Consider the following 16,901-nt stretch of genomic DNA (forward strand, 5'->3'; position numbering starts at 1 on the left):
ATGAGTCACTAACTTGCTGAGGAGGCTGATACTATTTGTGATCAGAGGCCAGACGAGTCGGCGGGGCAGTGGTTGGTTCTCGATCAGCCAGCTTCCCGAACGCCAACCCAATCAGCCAATCGGAGAGCATCCTGCCCTGCTGACTCGTCTGAACTCTTTATGTGGCTTGGCCTCAACATGCCTTATTATCGACTGATAATAAATGTCGGTTTCCAAGCTCGGGATTTAACTAAGTTCTAGATTTTCAGCAGCTGGAGCCATAAAATTGGTTTTCCAAAACGGGGTGTTGTAGCATTTCACGTTTAAATTGAATTTCAAAAAAACTATAAAATTGAAGTAGTACTGGTGTAAGGAGCTCTTTTCTACCGAGACTTCTAAATTTACTAAAGAGGCCCAGACAGTTGAAAATCTAAGGCTAAGCTCACCTTTACGTGACTCAGGTCGGGAAGAGACTCGACTCTAGTAGAGAGCATGTGTTTTCAAATGGTGACGTCGTGGAGACTAATCGACTGGTCTGAGTGTCACCATTTTTTTGGAAACACATGCTCTCGACTAGAGTTGAGTCTCTTCTCGACCTGAGTCGCGAATGTGTGAGTTGAGCCTTAAGGTGCGTACAGACTTTCGCTCTGCTCCGCAACCGAATGTCACTCGAGCAGAGCGATTGATGATCGACCTGGGAGCAGGAGTGGAATGCGAGAAGAGCTAACATCTCCCGTAACGTTCATGATCGGTGCGAATGCGGAGCGGGTTGGAGGCGCGTATATCTGTACGCAGCTTAACACACCCAGGCATTAAAATTTACTACTTATCAGAGAAGTTAGCTGTGTTTAAAATCATATACACTCTACCTTCGCCACCCCACTATGTTTTGACCCCGAGGATCACATGAGCTTTTCCAAGTCACCATGCATTTTACTTTATGACAACTGTGTTCAGTCATGACTTCAAGCTAAGTTTATTCTTGTATTTTTCGTTACCATGCTTATCCGACATCGCTGGTCTTGGTAAAGAAAAAGTGTATTTGAACAGAGCAAGAATTAATAAATAACAACAAGCTTTATCAACTCTAATACTGTAGTTATACTGAATTGCTTAATTTTGAATGGTTGCTACCTTTTAATCATAATTATACATTCAAAAGTGATGTGAAATTTACTCTACAAGCAATTTACAATCTAATAATCAAGCTTAATAATATTAAGCTTGATTATTAGATATAATATATTATGACCATATTTTATGGTCATGCTTGTTTGCAGTCAAACTTGAACAAGTTATCGAAGAACTGAAAATAGATCCACTCCCAAATCAAGCAATTGTATTTTTCAGAAATTAATGAGACATGATGAGAATATTCGTATGTTGTAGAAGGAACCAGTGACTTTTGGCTTTACGTCTCTTATGGTTGTTGAAATTGTTTGCCTAAAATATTCTGAAGTTTTTGCTTAAGAATTTCACATTTTTTCCGGGATAGAATTGATTTTTGTTCAATGATAACGATCAAAGACCTTAAAGAGATATGCATCTTTGATAACGATATTTAGTATGGCATCCATTTCATCTTAAACGGTGTACACACGTACGTTTGCCTCGGGTGAGCATACGTGTATGGGCTTGCATTCGCACGTGTGGACACTGTTCGCTGAGGCATGTGGGCGAACCGGAACCCTGTCGGTATTTTGGCGTGCTCAAAGGCGCCTCGGGCGAGCATTGAATGTACGTGTGGACGCGATTTTGCCATACGGGTGAGGCAAAACGTAAACATTGAAGGCGTCATAACCTAATTCCAATGAATTAGGTTAATGAATGACAAATCAAATTGTGATCCAATAACTAATTGTAAATTGTAGGATTTTTGTAATTTTGTAGGATATGTGGATTGCCAAATATTTAAATAGAAACATGCATGGAATATATAATTTGTATCATGATCAACAAATTTAGAACTGCATAATTTAAGTGAAAAAAGCTTCTCTAAAGGGTTCCTACAAGAAAGTATAGCTCAAACTTTGAACTAGTATTCCCTTAAAGGTAAATCTTGAAGCTAATCTTTTGGAGAATCTTGTTTCGTCATGTGTATGAGCAGAGTTAGTTTAAAATGGGCAGCAATTTAGTATTTTATTCAATTTATGGCTAATTTCCTTAAAGAAGACTGTCAATTTTGTGAGACAGTGTTAAGTGCTTTGATTTGGTCATCAAAACTTCTCGAATTATTGTAGAATTTTTTTTTTTTTTGAGATTCAGAATAGATATTGGAAACCAACAAATAAATCGCCTAATGTCAAGGATCTCAAAGTTAGAGCCAATCGTTCTTGTGGAGTTATTGATTCCCTCATGATGATATCATTATTGTTTAGATAACTAGTTGAATTAGATTCAGTATATTAACAAGATAATGTTTTGACAACCTAATAAAGTTTGAACTTTCAATCTTATGTCATGTAGCAATTTATTTCCTTACTTCAACCTACAATCGTTCAACCCACCAACATCGTTTGTCAAGTTTTATTTTTGATTTTATTATATAAGTCATTGAAATAAAATGATACTGCTGCAATTTGTGATAACTATCTTCAATGATGGAATGACGCCATTGTTGTCATGTGGAAAATCTACATCTACCATGTCTTCGTGTCGTCTGCAAATCAGATAGCTTTTTGAATGCCGAGGCATACGTGGATCGCGTCCACAAGGACGTACAGTGAATGTTGAGGCATATGTACATACGATTGTTCGCGCTAATCTGTACGGACGTGTGTACAAGGCTTTAGATTTCAGTCCATCTCAAATGAGCTGTTTGGAAGGGTCTCAGTTTCTCAAAATTTCAGTTCTTCTAGCTCCCGTTGTTTCCAGATAGTACAGTAGTGTCCTTATGCTATTGTTTCCCTATGATGTTATAATATAATAGTATTAATAATATAGTCTACATATTCGAATATCATTCATAATTAATTTCTCATAATACCTGTATATTGCTATTCAAAAGTGAAAATCCAAGCCTTTCACATTAGAAAAATAATCAAACATAATAATTATTTTAGTTTTAATGATCGTATGACTCCAGTCGAGGATTCTCCAGTCTATCGACCATACAACTTTTTTGCTTATTGTCACTACTTCAATTCCATGCTACTCTATTTTCTAACCATACTTTATTAACAATATAAGATCTAATTCTTCACTAATTTGCATGTAACAAATTTTATAATAATTATCTCTATACATATATATATATATATATATATATATATATATATATATATATATATATATATATATATATATATTATATATATATATATATATATATATATATATATATATATATATATATATATATATATACCAAATTTGAACGTTTTTGGTCCAGTAGATTTTTAGTTCTGCGAGTGAGTGAGTCACGTCTGTCAGTCAGTGAGTGCCATTTCACTTTTATATATATATACTAGCAAGAACCCGTGCTTCGCAAGGATCTATTTTAAAACTTGACAACATGAAAACTTGACGTAATGAAATTTTGAAGAATTGAGAATAGGCCTATAACCATCCTTGGTTAATTAAGAATCTATAAGCAAAATTTCAAGTTTATTAGTCCAGTAGTTCAGACGTGATGATGCGTCAAACATAATTTTCCTATCCCGTACGTGCATAAGCCAGCTCTTTACTTTATATAATTATTATAGATATAGTTAACGACTGCAAGAGATAGGACTGTGGAACAGAATAGTGGTGAAACTATGATAGCGCCAGAAGTGTCTCAAACACAATAGTAGGTACTACATGAACTTTTTGAAAGTGATTTGAAAAAATGTGAAAACAACAGAACTGAATCCTTATCATTCTACTTTCATTTAGAGAGGTTTTTGTTTGTGCCGAATGGGAATCTATTTATAAAAAAATGAATGTCTGATTGTCAGATAAATTTCATGATTCACCAAATAAAGTCAAGTGTAACATGAGATACATTGGCGGTGCGAAGTTCGCTGGGTAAGCTAGTTGTAAATTAAGCTTTATTATTAATAGACAACGCTGAAAAAGACAGGCTCAATCACCAGGAATACTATAAATCTGTAGAACGTTTACCACGTAAAACACGTGGTAAGCTCGCGCTCTCAATCAACGCAAAATCAATTCGATCAGCTAATTGATGAAATTGTTTTAAGCTTTCCAATGATTACAACATATGTTAGAATATCATGTGTCAATTCTCTAAGTTCCATATGGAGTTCACCTTACCATAAGCTTACTTAATAGGATCCTTTTTCATCCTTTGAAACCCTTAGAGGCAAAATATCTCAAAATCTGTTCTTAGTGTGCGTCTAGCATTTTTGAAGAATATTTTTGCAAAGTTTTAAGCCTGTAGGCCAATTATTTTGAGCTGTAGTGTGATTTTACATCAAAATTTTCGAAAAGTGCCCTCTCCTGAACCCCCCTGTGCTCCTGATTGGCATTTTTCTGCATAGATCTGATTTTTTTCGTACCTGAACGAAAAAGTTCCTCATGACTTTGCTGTGCAATGAACGGTTAAAAAGTGAAAATTCTGGGGGGCCCAGCTCCCTCAGGGGGAGGGCAGATTTCTGAAAATCCTTTTGTAGTGGATGTTTTGAGGCTACAATAAACAAAATTGTGCGAAGTTTTTAGGCTTAGTAGTTTGGGCTATGGTGTGATTTCAGTTTGTCGGGGCTTAGCCTTTTAGATATAGGTAGAAGAAGAGAAAGAAGCAGAAGAAGAAGAAGAAGAGAGAAAAAAGGAGAAGAGGAGTAAGAAGAAGAAGCAGCAGAAGAAGAAAAAGAAGAAGAAGAAGAAGGAAAAGAAGAAGAAGATAGATTATTATGTTGCTTTGGCCTGTGATCTGTATAAATGTCCTGTAACAACTAAAGGTGCGTCCACACATGCCGAACCGGACCTCGAACCGCGCAGCAAACTGTGCATTCCTCCGAACATCTTGCCTTTCAACGAACATGAGCATATATTTCATAATGTTAAAAATCAGCTGTTAATCATTCGCCGACCGTACTCCGAACCATTCGCCGTGCCGCTTGCGTCTGTTCTAACTGCTCGCCTCTCCTCACTCCGAACGCTGAACTTTTCAGCCAATCAGAGCCCTCGATTACAATTCGCCGTGCAGCTCGCTCCACAATATTTTGGATATCCATCACAAGTGGAAAACATGCGAACATGAATACAGAAGTATGGGCAATTTTTTATTTGATTAAATTCATGTTTTGAAGAATTCATTGTTACGAATGATAAATTGATAGGAGCTTATAAATATTTTCTAATTCAAATGAAATAACTTCTGAAAAAATAATGATTGGATAAAAAATACCAATATTGAATTATTGTTGACCAAGAACTCAGTACATCGACAATTCATTCAACTAATACTGTATTGATGAAATTATAATAATTTTCTCTATTGATAATCAATTTCATCAACTAACTGAAAAAAAGTACTTTCAATTTCCATGAATTTATTAATAGAATTATATAAATCTAAAGTGTAGGTGATATCTAAATTCACAAAGAGTTCGATTCTTGTTGGCAAGATAGATGTTATTCAATGCAGAAATCATTATTTTACTAAAAGATAGGATAAAATGGATAGTTCTCTTTCAGGGGGAGTTTTGACAACCAACAAAACTCATTTTTCATTTGAAGAAATAATATCAAAAAGGTGCATTGGACCTTACTTTTTTGTTCAGCTTGCCAAAATACCCCTCATTTCAATATTAAAATTTTCGACTGACTGTACAGTGAGTCAATCATTCTATCAAGGCTTGCATAATTTTGAAGTTTTAATTAAATAAAAATGGTAGAGAATAATTATCATGTAGTTATCAACACCTTTATTTAAAGACATATTAACTGCATTCGTTTTCATATTGCCGATACAGCATTGATGAAACTGTAGACGTTTATTTAGCAGTCTCAAAAAACTGTTCTAGCTGAAAAATTAATAATACATGCCACGTGTAGGCTTATACATTCCATCAGGAAAACGGAGTTCAAAACTATGGTTTTCCTAAACATATGTTTTTGAGATAATTTCTTTGATGCAGCTGTTTCACATTCACCATTATAAATTATACAGAGTTTGTGAAAATAATAGTTATTTGTATATCTAGAGTGAAAAGTACGACTTTTTCTCCCTGAGGGAAAAAGTTTGAAGCCCGAGGCGAAGCCGAGGGCAACAATTTTCCTGAGGGAGAAAAAGTATTTTTCGCTCGTGATGTACACAACATTTTTCCTCCATCTACATTTTTTTATAGAAACTGCAAATTAAATCATTCTAATAACTTACGTATTGGTGACAATGTTTCCTAACAACATAACCTAAAATCTAAAACCTAAAAACCGGTCGTCTGATAGATAGGCACTGCTGATTGCGCTATCTATCGGCCAAGTGTAAGAATTATATCAGCGTAAGTGTAATATTTATATGGCTGACTCCAGATCACGCGGTTCAGATTTGAATTGCAGAATACAGATCAAAAATATTTGTTGGCTGGTATTTTGAATAGAATAAAATATTTTAAAAATTGTATAAATTTTTATCGTCTACTAATATTAAGAATATAATATCAAACAAACATATATTTCATGAGTTGATCAAATTTCTGGTTGTGGTATTGAATTCAGTTGACTCAATGACAGACACCTCTATTACGCTTTCTCATCTGAGCTTAGACCTTCTAACCTATTACCATGTAAGTTTTTAAAATAGAGATGCTTCCCATGTTATTTAAATGGAGTCACTTTTACTCCCTAGGGAGTTTTTCTGTTTTTTACTACCTAGAGCGAAAAAGTGACACTTTAGTATTATGTTTCAGGGAGTAAAGTAAGTACTTTAGACAGTAGGTGGAGGAAAAAATATTTATTGATTACCAAAACAATACTATTATTATATTAATGATAATAATTAATTACTAAAACAATACTTTTATTATATCAATAATAATAATATTATTAAACATATTTATCAATTATCAGAACAATATTATTGAGGTTGAGTGGAATCAGGTAGAAAGCAATAATAGAACAGATGTTCTTTTTTGAATTTCTATCTTATTATTTTGTTATTTCCAATGATTACAACATATGTTAGAATATCACATGTCAATAAATAAATATTATCTCATTTCCATATGGCACTCACCTTACCATGTTCATAACCTTACTTAAAAGGATCCTTTTTCATCCTTTGAAACCCTTAGAGGCAAAATATCTCAAAATCCGTTCTTAGTGCGCGTCTAGCAAGTTTGAAGAATATTTTTGCAAAGTTTCAATTCTGTAGGACAATTGGTTTGAGCTGTAGTGTGATTTTACATCAAAATTTTCGAAAAATGCCCTCTCCTGGACCCCCCTGTGCTCCTGATCGAAAGTTTTCTGCATAGATCTAATTTTTTTTCGTAGCTGAACAAAAAAGTTCCTCATGACTTTGCTGTGCAATGAGCGGTTAAAAAGTACAACATTTTGGGGGGCCCCAGCTCCCTCAGGGGGGCAAATTTCTGAAAATCCTTCCTTAGTGGATGTTTTCAGGTTACCATAAACAATCGTGCAAAATTTCAAGTTTTTAGGCTCAGTAGTTTGGGCTGTGGTGTGATTTCAGTGAAATGGTGAAATGGCACTCACTGACTGACTGACTGACAGACGTGACTCACTCACTCGCAGAACTAAAAATCTACTGGACCAAAAACGTTCAAATTTGGTAGGTATGTTCAGTTAGCCCTTTAGAGGCGCACTAAGAACGGATTTGAAAAAAATCCAAAGATATGCCCAAAATCTGCGTTTTTCCAGTGTTTTTAAGCGTTTTCTCAGCTTTATTGAGAACAAATGAACAGAAAATTTTCAAACTCAGTACAGAAGCTCAGCTAGGGTGTAATAATGTTGTGTTAGAAGGAATTTGCAATAACATCGAAGATACACCCAAAATCAGCGTTTTCTAAGCTTCATCGAGAACAAATGAACAGAAAATGTTCAAATTTAGAACAGAAGTTCAGCTAGGGTGTAATAATGTTGTGTTGGAAGGAATTTGCAATAATGTCAAATATATGCTCAAAATCTGTGTTTTTCCAGCGTTTTCTCAGCTTTATTGAGAACAAATTAACAGAAATTGTTCAAATTCAGTATAGAAGCTAAGCCAGGGCACAGAGAAGAAAGTGTAGTAATGACAGTGTAGTAATGTTGTGTTAGAAGGAATTTGAAATAACGCCAAAGATCTGAAATAATGCAAAAAATCTGTGTTTTTCCAGCGTTTTTGCGTTTTCTCAGCTTTATCGAGAACAAATGAATAGAAATTGTTTAAATTTAGTACAGAAGCTAAGCTAGGGTGTAGTAATGTTGTGTTAGATGGAAATTGAAATAGTGTCAAAGATATGCCCAAAATCTTCGTTTTTCCAGAGTTTTTTTGCGCTTTCTCAGCTTTATCGAGAACAAATGAATAGAAAATGTTTAAATTCATTACAGAAGCTCAGGTGGGGTGTAATAATGTTGTGTTGGAAGGAATTTGAAATAACGTCAAATATTCGCCCAAAATCAGCGTTTTTCCAAAGTTTTTCTCAGCTTTTCTGAGTTTTCTCACCTTTATCAATAATTGATGGGAATTCAGTACACAGGTTTAGCTGAGTTGGAAGAATTTTGTTCGCCAAAGATACGCCGATATAGTAACAGGTGTTTCTACCAGCGTTTTTCTACATTTTCTCAAATTTTCAAGATCAAATTGACATAAAATGTTCAAATTCGGTACAGAGGTTCTGAGGTCTACATGCAGGTGAGCGAAGTGAGCCAGTTGATCTCATTTTTGGACGATCCAGTCGGTGGTCCAGGGGGTGGAGCCCCCTGGCTAGATGGATATGACAAGCAAAGCGAGCCTGATGGCTAGATATGAATATAACTTGTCTCATCTGATTTGTATTATTGTCTTATCTGAAATTATAAAACATCTCTTTCATGAAACATAACCTCATTTACATTGAAAATGTTTACCATACTTACATGGTACAACCAACATGTTGAGTCGACACTCGACTCAGTCTCACAGTCACAGTTAGGTTGTGGAGACTAAAGTCGACTGGTCTGAGTGTCACCATTTGAAAACAAATTCTGTGTCGAGAGAAGACTAGAGTCACTGTTTCTTATCGACTTGAGTCACATAAGTGTGAGTTGAGCCAAAGGCTCTTGATTTTCCGAATTTTGGGTGGAATGTGTTTTGATTATCAATGTTGCTATTATTCAAAATGTTTTGATAATTATAGAACTCCCAATAAACACAAAGAATAAAAACGTTGACCAAACAGCTGCTCTGGATGAAATGAAATACAGGATGAAATGAATGTTATCCCTAAAAATAGCTACTAGATGAACTGATATTGAGAGGAGATGAGACTCTCCTGATATTCAAATCCTAGACCAGTTATAGAATGGACATGCTGGGAAGTCTAGCCTCTGAAGCCAACATCTACTGCCATATCGCCAAATCATGACGTCATCATCAGAAAGAAAACTTTTAGATTGTGTCTATTTCAGAAGGGAGCTGAAGTCCAGAAGGCCAGCGGTCAGGATGGCAGAGCATTTGAGAGATGAGAGGTTCTCTCTGAACAGAAGATGGAGAGAGGAGGTACCCCCGGAATACCGGAGAGCTAGGCCTATTTCTCATGCACTAGGCCTCCTGGTATCGAGCTCCCCCGGCGCATCTGGGTGACACTCAACAGAATTCGAACCCAGCATGGGAGATACAATGCATCATTTTTCAAATGGGGACTTGGAGACTACCCAGTATGTGACTGTGGGGCGATGGAGCAGACAGTGCACCACATTATATTTGAATGTGAGAGACGTGCCTACCTGGGCGAGGCTAACGACTTCACTGTAGCCAGTCCCCAGGCAATTCAGTATATTTCATCCCTCGACGTGCACTTATAAAAGTGTGAAATTTCAAAAATTTGACAAAAAATGCCATACGCTAAATAAAATAATGTGTCTATTTCAGAAGGATGTAAATTATTATTCATTAAAATGGTAAACTCCCGCTGCGCTCCCGCTGAAATAGACACAATCTGCTATGAAAAACAATGTAAACAAACTCTACAGAAAAGTTTTTCATTTGATGCTGACGTCACGATTTGGCTATGTGGCAGTAGATGTTAACTTCATCGACTTTCAGTATGAATATACAATGGGGCTTGTCTATTCTATAACTGGTCAGCTGGTCTAAGATTCAAATAGCCGTGACTTGTAATGTCCCTTCTATGGCCGCCCATCAAATTTTGCTATTGAAAAATTTTTAAAGTGTTATACTATACTCTTTGTTTAACACAGCAGAGCGATTCTGGTTTCTGGTGCAGCCGTGCAGCCGAAGTGCCAAAGCCGAAGCCGAAAGTACAGACTAGACTACAGATGAGAACGTCGAACCTCGACGTGAAGTCAGTCCAGTCCAGTCAGTGTTTGCCCACTCACTTCAATGGTTATTTAGTAAATTGTAAAATGGCAATAAACTAAAAAGTATTAAGCTTGTGTTGAAGTAAACGTGTAGTGATATTTTGTTTAAGTTTAGTGATAATAAATTTGCAGTATCAATAAGAAAATGCCAATCTCGTCTTGAGTGCCTTTCTCTCTTTGAAAACATTTAAGTTATAGGAGTCCTACTTTTTTCTACTTCCGTGTTTTTGGTTAGCAGGTAAGCTTCCAGGCTCTTTCTTGTCATTGAAAATTCATATTCAAATAAACTTACGGTATTGACATATGCATTCTATTTGTTTATTGTGACACGCTTATTGATGTGTTGGAATAGGTATACAGTATAGTACAGTATTATAATATTTTTCTGCACTCGTTTATATACTTAACCTAAAACAAGTCATGAATAATTATTTTTGAATTTTGTTATACTGTATGTAATAGCTACTAAGCCAATAATCAAAGCTTTAGAATATTTTTTAATGTTTATCTAGATTATTTTTTAATGAACGTAACTTAGCCTGATAATTTTTGATTAGGTAGGTAGTTATTGTATAGAAGCTTAAATCTTTTCAATTAGGTCCAATCCTCGTCTATACAATTATTTCAGATTTCAATATTGCATGTAGTCATTTCATTCAAAATATTGACCCTGTCAGTTATCGTAGCAACGCTAGTTATAATATATGTTGATATTTTTATAGCTTGGGGCCGGGCCACACAGAGCGATCTGCTATCTGATTCTGCTATCCTTTGGGCTTCTGTCCTTCTGTATTTATCTAGATTGAATGTTCATATAGGTATAGAATCCAATAGAACCGCAGATTAAGTAACACTCTGTGTGACTGAGTTCTTTATGGGTTGTTTTGTACTGCTTTGAAGTTTTTCTTCAAGATATCCAAGTCACACTTTAATTTGTTTAGCTTATACTAAATTTTTTAATGGAGAATCTGCTGTAGGTATGTAATTTAGACAAAGGTAACATAAGTTTAAAATTTATAGGTTTTTGAAAATAGATCCGTTAATTTTGTGTTAATGCCCTTTCTTCCGTCGACATAGTTGGAGCTTTTGTTGCTTGAGCTGCCTGCAAACAGGGACTAATAGATCTGGTCATTAGTGACAGTTTATTGCTCCTGTGTGAATGGGTTTGGACGCTACAAAAGTCCCCGTACGATGGATGGTGTTAGCCATTAATAGCTACTAGATTATAGAGAAAATATATTAATGTAAAGATATCCCATGGTATAGGCCGTTTATGTGATAAATTTCAAGCCGATTTTTTCTTAATTGAAGCTGATTACTTGCGACTACAGTCTATTATCATTGTTTTAGCCGATATCGGATAGTATATTATTATTATTATTATTTTTGAAGGGACGGATTCAAGTATCCAAAGGTTCAAAGAACCCCACACGTCAACCGAAGCTGATTGTGTTCCCAAGTAGTATGTTAGTTAGGCAAACCAATACCTGTTTCCTTTACAAGAACCAGGAGTTTTTCCCTAACATCCCATTCATCACCTGGTTGCTTGTCACAATCCAGTGTGATATGCTTGGCAGTCTCTTCAGACTGATTGGTCCTCGTGACCTACGTGAGTTCCACTCCTGGCTTTCTTTGAAGGTCCTTCCGCTGAGGAAGGGGTCGCCAAGTTGCCTCTAGGGCGCCTTGCTAGCCTTGACTCAGCCTCTTGTCTCACATTTGTGCCTGGAGTTTCACCCAGCTCTGGTCTCTTGTGGGTTTTTCAGGGTGTCCACGCGGCGGGAAAACCGGGAATTGTACGTGAATTTCATTTGGGCGGGAAATGTAGACTACGGGAATTTTGTCGAGATTCGGGATTTTTTTTATATTTCTGTCAATCGAATATTAATCAAGGACAGAGTTGAAATTCAGCCAGTAGATGAGTGGTGTATTAGTGATGGATGATGCATAATATTTTTTTGAAGGGAACGGATTCAAGGATCCAAAAGTTCAAAGAACCTCACACGTCAACCGAGTGGTATGTTAGTTAGGCAAACCAATACCTGTGTTCTGTACAAGAACCAGGAGTTTTTCCCTTTGCACCTGGTTCCCATTCACCACCTGGTTGCTTGTTGCAATCCAGTGTGATATGCTTGACAGTATTTTCATACTGATTAGTCCTCGTTACCTACGTGAATTCCACTCCTGGCCTTCTTTGAAGGTCCTTCCGCTGAGGAGGGGTGACCCTTGACTCAGCCTCTTGACCTACATTTGTTCCTGGAGTTTCATCCACCTCTGGTCTCTTGGGGTTTTCTTTTTGCCCTCCGAAATTTCACAGGGTCAAAAGCCTCACCTCTCCCAATAAGTTTTGCCTAAATTACCGCCCTTCTTTGAGCAGTGGTGAGGTTTCGTCTCTCCACCCACAAACTCGTGACCTACATGAGTTCCACTCCTGGTCTTTTTTTAGGTCCTTCCGCTGAGAGAGGGGACGCCAAACAGCCTTTAGGGCGCCCGGCGCCCGGCCAACCTCGACTCAACCTCTTAACCCACATTTGTGCCTGGAGTTTCACCCATCTCTGGTCTCTCCGGTTTTTCTTTTTGCCCCTCCAAAACCTCTTAACCAACATTTGTGCCTGGAGTTTCACCCATCTCTGGTCTCTTGGGTTTTTCATTTTGCCCTTCCAAAACTCTGCAGTGTGATAAGCCTCACCTCTCCCAAGAAGTTTTGCCTAAATTACCGCCCTTCTTTGAGCAATGGTGAGTTTTGGTTTCTCCACCCACAAACTCGTGACCTAAGTGAGTTCCACTCCTGGCCTTTTTGTAGGTCCTACCGCTGAGAGAGGTGACGCCAAACTTCCTCAGCGCCCGGCCACTCTCAGCCTCTTGACCCACATTTGTGCCTGGTGTTTCACCCATCTCTGGTCTCTTGGGTTTTTCTTTTTGCCTCTCCGAAACTGCCCTGATCCTCCGGGCAGATCCCGTGGGTTTGAAGGCAGCAACTTCTGGAGTTGCCTTGGGGTTTGGTTTGTTCATGTGGTTCCCACGAACAGCTAGGGAAGTGGAGTCAATCCAGATAGAGCCCCGCATGTCCAGGCAAGGCTAAATACTACAGGAAGGCGCCTGGTATCCTGCAGGCACCGTTAGAGACACCATATTCTAGATAGGAATTCTTTTCCCACACACACAGATTTATAGTGTAAGTGGGGAAATATATTTCCTTGATTTGTTTCTATATAACTATTATTGTTATTAGTTATTTTGTATAACTAATATGTATATGATTTTTTTGTGGAATAAATTGATATAAAAGTACCATCCTTCAGCACGGTCCACATAACACCTTGGGCTGGTCTAAGAAGAAGTAAGAATGTGGCCAAGGAAGGCCGACAGAAATAAAGAATTGCACAAAGCTAAGCCAATGGAAAAAGTGCCATTCTAGAAATGAAAAGCTGCAAAGCATATTAAGAAGGAGAAGAAGGTTTTGGAAAGGGGGTCCCTTTTAGTCAACTCCTAAAAGCAGGGATACTGTGGGTGAACTCTGGTTTTCAACACATTCTTGAGTACGATGTTCGACTCAAAGCTCCCCCAACCTACAGGGGGCTATCGGATAGTGAAAGGCCCGCTTTACATTTGACACCATGTGATTTTGAACCCCATGACATCGGGACGATGTGACACCGGTGTCGTGTCGTCGCATGCGTGTGAAAACTCGATTTGTGTAGGAACAGTGCGAAGTTTAACTCAGCCACATCTATCAAGTTTAGCAAACTGTTTAAATTCATGTTGAATCAAACATTTCGTTGTCTATTTTATTTACTTGTTTATTCTTCATCAATCAAACGGGAATTCTTCTCCTATCGCCTACCTTCTATAGTAAGATCTACGTTATAATGACAGTGGAGAGAGATACGAGAAAAATGTTGTCTTGTCAGTGCCCTTTGTAGACATCTGACAACAGAGCAAAGCGAGAAAGAGAGAGCGATATCAGCTTTGTTGAATGATAGACAAGAATCGCAATACTATTGCTAATCAAACACTGCCATTATAACGTGGACCTCACTATAAAGTGGATAGCTCCATACATTTCACATACCACTTTCGAGCTGCAAATAGAAATCTACAAGTGTTCAATGATTTGAACCGAATATATTTCAATTCATATTTCTCTCAATAGAATTGAAAGAATCATATTATTTTATTGGTGATCTGAGTGGTAAGATGCAACATTTCATAAACTTGTAACTTGGACATCTCCAATTTGGAGCATTAGGAAATAAGTATTCATCAATATTAAAAAAATATATACATTCAATAATACACATAAATATACAAGATTATTAAGAGAGGAACAACAGTCACAGCCAAATTAGTCTCTATTTTTATGAGTAATTTTTAGTTAAATCATCATAAATTGGCTTAAAACTAAATAAAATCATCTTTATTATTAAAAATCTTCAAGACTACGAGAGATAAACGAATAACTAGTGATGAATTTCCATTTCAACTTGTTAAACCAATATTGTACAGGAATTGTATTTACACTACAAATTTGATATTGTGTAATGTTACATACACCCCTGTCCTTTATCTAACGATTTGAGTTGTCTATTTGATCTGATCACTGTCAAGAATTATAAGGCGGCCATTACTCATAATCAAATTATTCAATACATAATACTTGAACAATATTTAGTTTGTATCAAGTATTTTGTTTGTGACAAGGACTGATAATATTCAATGTAACCTAGCTACATTTGGACTGTTGTATAAATTATAATTGGAACCGTATTGGGCTTATAAGCCTGTGGTACTTTTCTGTAAGTTGTGTAATTCTGAATGATTAAATAAATACATAATATTCAATAGATTCTTATTTTCTTACTCTCCCAAGTATCTTTTTTACTTTGATTAGTTTATTTCTGGTAAAAATATAATTTTATTTGGAAGATAGATAATGACAGCAAACATTTGGCTGTCCACTTTGATTACTTTTATAAACTATAAAACTCCTATATGATTCCTATTTTTATTTCCATAAAGTAGGTTTGCCATTTAGTGTTAAGTGTTATGACTGATAGTAGGCGCTAAGCTAGGATTGGGACTGTAGCAGTAGTAGTAGTTTTGGCCGAGTCAGTCTCAATGCCTGCCCAATCAGTCGTTCTTCAAAGTTCTCGACTGGCTCAATTGGCTACTTCTTGTTCCGCTGTCGTTAAAGTTGTTCGAGGTTAGTGGCTAATGTTGTTTTTCATATGAGCTCAATCTAAATAGCAAAACACGCCGACTAGTCTATTTTTTCCGCAGCTATTATTTATCGACTTTTCCATGCATTTATTGGAATAGATCGCGTTCGCACATGGTTAAGGTCGTTCTCATGTCAACAGGTATCAGAGTTTAGTGTATTCCTCATTTGAAAAACTTTTCCACGATATATGAAGGAATCTGGTTTTAAGATCAATATATTTCTATTCGCATTGTATTACTTGAAACTTTGGATTGACACGTTTATATTTCATTACAGCTTGAAGAATGAAGCAGCCTGTCTTTTTTCTTATAGAACAATTTTTCGTCTAGAATAGCATTAGAATTTTACTTAATAAAGGGCATTAATTTTTTATGTTGAGGAAAAAAATGATTCCCAATTAATATAGTACCTTTATTCCAAGTTATATATAATTCATTATTCTCTCACGATAGAAGCATTAAAATATGAAAATAAGTAGTGTTGAAATCATTGAAGAACATGATATCTTATTTATTCCTGTATTTCTAAATTCCGACTATTGCCCTCTCAAATTTCTATCTGCTAGTCTAGAAATTACTTTTCATGAAATGACGCAAGTTGATTCCAGGTATACAAGCAAATTTTTGGTCTCGAGTAACGAGTAAGCGCTCTTTTTCTGCCCAAAAGTAGTGTTTAATGTAATATGTACAATACGAAGTTATGAAGAGTAATTAATAAAGTGTTTTAATTATTAATGAATCCATGAGTTAATTTATTATTAAAAACCTGAGGATACAACAGAATATCTTTTATCCTTGGTTTTATTAAAATTGCTTTCTGACCCTTGTTTGATCTATGTGACTGTCTTGTCGAGTTTAGTTCTCATAGAAAATATCTATTTCGATTCTCATGTGAATTGTTATAATCAAGATCTTCCTTGTTAGTCACCAGTTGTCTGAACATTAACCTTTAGTTTAGACAGAAAAAATGTCGATTCAACAATATTTTTAGCTGTCTCATCCTCATCCATTATTCTATTAGTTTGTAACGGTTTTATAACTGATTGTTCAAGTTGCTACATAAAAAGATAGTTGACCAATTGTGAATGCCACCATTCAATAATTGATAGTACACACTGTGTGTGTTCTGTAAAACTATCTGCTGCAGTACTAGTATTTTTAATTGATTCTCAAATTTGTCAGAATAAGACATTATTTCGACTCCATTCATCAGTTTAGAATAGAATTTTTCCTGTAAAAGTGTG

The 16,901-nt window shown here is 36.2% G+C and overlaps 1 protein-coding gene across 8 annotated transcripts in view; it reads left to right on the forward strand.

Annotated features, from left to right (window-relative positions):
* The first annotated feature begins 10,234 nt into the window (after nt 1-10,234).
* The window catches only part of LOC111057646 (carnitine O-palmitoyltransferase 1, liver isoform), a 41,195-nt gene continuing 34,528 nt past the window's right edge, over nt 10,235-16,901 (forward strand). For 2 of the 8 annotated variants that reach the window (XM_039431011.1, XM_039431010.1), the window contains exon 1: nt 10,304-10,678. The gene's annotated coding sequence lies outside the window, so the exon portion shown is untranslated. Of the gene's footprint in view, nt 10,679-16,901 lie in introns of all 8 variants that reach the window. The other 6 variants (XM_039431020.1, XM_039431019.1, XM_039431018.1 and 3 more) reach the window with 5 other exon arrangements.

Source organism: Nilaparvata lugens, chromosome 6 (assembly GCF_014356525.2).
Source record: "Nilaparvata lugens isolate BPH chromosome 6, ASM1435652v1, whole genome shotgun sequence".
Classification (NCBI taxonomy): Eukaryota; Metazoa; Arthropoda; class Insecta; order Hemiptera; family Delphacidae; genus Nilaparvata; species Nilaparvata lugens.